Source organism: Atta cephalotes, assembly GCF_000143395.1.
Source record: "Atta cephalotes unplaced genomic scaffold scaffold00003, whole genome shotgun sequence".
In the NCBI taxonomy this organism is placed as follows: domain Eukaryota; kingdom Metazoa; phylum Arthropoda; class Insecta; order Hymenoptera; family Formicidae; genus Atta; species Atta cephalotes.
In genome coordinates this window covers 6,288,108-6,291,498 of record NW_012130067.1, presented here as the reverse complement: position 1 = coordinate 6,291,498, position 3,391 = coordinate 6,288,108, and positions in this window count along the sequence as shown.

The window sequence follows — 3,391 nt, the reverse complement described above, 5'->3', positions numbered from 1 at the left end:
AGATCGAGCAGTTGAGTCGCGGCGTATTCACTCATTCATCGGCAGCTGATTTCTTCAATTTTCTCACCGGCGAAATTGAGGCGCGTATAAGCTTGCGATCAACGAAAGCCGCGCCAAGAAAAGTGCTGTAAGCGAAACAACGCCATCGAGGATTGCTTTAGTTTCAGCTGGTGGCTGGATCCGGCCTGACCACGGCCATTCTCGACACGGTACGTTGGCATTCAAATTTTCGTTCAAAAGACGAATCACTCAACGGGACGTCGAACTATAGTTAGAGAGAGTCTTGCTTACATATGTGAATCTATCCTAAACACATGTAAAGCATTAAGAATAGAGTTTCTAGCTCATTTACAACAGTTACCTATTACCAAGTAACTATTTAGCTTAGAGTTTAGAGAGATCTATAAAGTTTCAGTTAATCTTCAGTTATAATTAACCACCGTGTAATTAAAAAACCTTTGAAAAAACCAACAGATTAGGATAATGCTTATAGTGCGATATTTTCTTAACATACTGTCATTATGTTATTACTGTAAAAGATTAGAAAATTGACTCTCGATACTTTCCATTCAAAATATACACATTATTCTTGTTTCTAATGATATTTCTTCTCATTTTTAAAACAATATCATTCAAATAGCTGTTGAATCTCACTCTACTTAATATTTGACAATTGATCAGTGTAAAGCTAAGAATTTCAGAAAAAGAAAAAAAAGAGTTAAATCAGTAATCTTAATAATACATGATTTTTTTGAATACAAAAATAATCAGAGATTTGAATATATTTTCAAGAACATTATGAATTTATTAAATTGCATTGCTAGCATGAAATATAGATATTAATTTTTATTCTATGTATTTTTGTAATATTTTAATGTAATTATTATTTGATTAGATACAAAAAAAAATTTTAATAACGTGTAACACGCAAAAGTGTTTGAAAAATGTTTACTGCAAAATTGTACGTAGATGTTTTATATATTTTCGCAATACGCGATTACATTTAAAGAATTATAAATTTTTATTCAATATTAGATTTTTCATATAAAAATTTTAAATAATATATGATGTAGAAATTTGAATTTTATTTAAGAACATTACGAATTTAATAAATATTTTGTTAATTTAAATCAAAGCACTTCTTTCTAATTTATCAGATTATGAGATGCTTATTTCTGTAATAAGAGCGAAAATATCTCGTCTAGAACTGATAGAGGAGCAAATTTTTCTTGCGAGAAACCATTTTCTACTATCTATAGAAAACTGTAATAAACTGAAATAGATGTAATAACTTGGACGCGCGCGGCGCAGGGCGACGCGACGCGACGCGACGCGACGCGACGCGACGGTTAGCTACAAATTGCGCGTGGCACAATGGCGTTGTTAACGCCCGAGTACCTCATTATGATCGCGAAAAAAGCTGTCGATTACAAGCGGAATGCATCGGGCTTATTTAACGAAAGTGCGCGAAGCATTAACGCGATGCCTTTTATTGCAACTTTGATTTTCTAACGCGCAACAGACATTCTATTCACATTTCAATCTCGTTCTATTTGATTTGTATTTGAAGTCGTATAAAGTTGAAAAGATGATGAAACTTGTGCGATGGCTACATTTTATAGATAGAGTGAAAAAAGATGAAAAAGAAGACTCTCATTGAACTTCTTTTTATTACAATTGTGATTACATTCTACATGTTTATTGTATAAGTAAAATATTCACAAGTTAAATAGATAATAACTATCTTATTTAGAAATAAGTTTCATCATTGTAATGTAAAATTTGTGTAAAATTTTAATATTTCTTCTGTTTTGTGCGTAATTATTTCTGGTAATTATTTATTTTCCAATTTCAACGAGATAAAAAATGATAGTTAAAGAAAAAGAAGGAATATGTGTGTATATTGCAACGTTCTTATTATCTCTTTGGTAAGCAGCGTCTGTAAAGGGACATTATGAAAAGAACGCTAAATTACTTTTCATCAAAAATGCTTTTATATAGCTGTAGAAACCGTATTTTACAATGTTTGAACTTTTCTGCATCGTTTCAGCTTGCATGTTTATTCGCGAAGCAGTCGCCATTATTTTTAGAAGAAGGGAGAAACGAACACGCTTTGCTCATTGAAAGTGATACAATCTCGGAAAATAACAGATGTCTCCTCGAGTGCTTAACAAAGAAAGCGTACCTCGGAGATTTCGTGAAAAGCCCTTTGTCATGCCCGAAGCGCGTTGGCGGTGAAAGGAAAAAAGAACAGGGCGGAGAAAAATCTTAGCCTCAATTATTTACTAATTCTACGACTCTCTTCTTCTTCTTCTTCTTCTTCTCTCTCTCTCTCTCTCTCTCTCTCTCTCTCTCTAAGCTATTCCGTTAAATTGATTCATATCTGTAAAATAATTAAAATTTATGCGAAAAAAATCAAATTATATTGCTTAACACATTCATAGAAATTGAGCGATGTTACTCATTGAGGCACGATGGAGTGCGTTAGCATTAGAGAATTAAAAACGATTAACTCGCGTATCCGATTCGAATTAGTACGACGTAGTGAGTACGCGCGCTTGCAATTTACTGCTGGCGTCCTAATTGGCGTAAATTAATGCATCGTGCTTAAACTTCCGCCTTTCGCGCTCGACGAGATGCAGGTCGCCTGTGAGATATTCCGCTTTTGTGTGCCGAGAAGGTAGCGCGCGAGGAGTCGCATCGTTTCAACGAGACGAGGACGCAACTCGCGTTCCTCAGATCCTCGTCGCGTTCTGCACGCCGCCTCGGTTGTTCGGATAGCTTTGAGGCAGTAAATTTCGTTGGTATTTCATTCTACGCTCTGCTACCTGAAAATTCTTAAATGCTCGCGTCAAATAATCTACCGTTTCCATGTCTCCTGACACTTTTTATTAATTGAATCATGTGATTACGATTGTAATTACGATTTTCGTTTTTGACAGAGAATATCATCAATACAAAAGAGAGCTAGAAAGAAATTTGTATCGGATCGTTTTATTGAAACGTTTAGAAAAACACAGATTTATTTAAATTATATCTATGTCACAAATGTTCATTAAAGCTTGCGTAAAGTCTACTTATAGATATAAATTATTCATTATCGTATAAAATACAAGTACAGTTTATGACATATGCTAGAATATATACTAGAATATATATTTTTTTTGCAGATCTATCTGTTTTCATTCTATCGCCAAAGTGACGTAGATCCGCTACCGCGGGGAAACGTTTCTATAAAATCGCAAGTTGCAAGATATAAAGTATTAACGACTAAATTATTTATCCCTCTGCCAGTCGAAACCGCGTTTTGACAGCATAGATCCAATCGAGTAGAGATCTCACAACAATATAGTGGGAGAGCGCAAACTCTCTTTCTCTCTCTCTCTCTCTC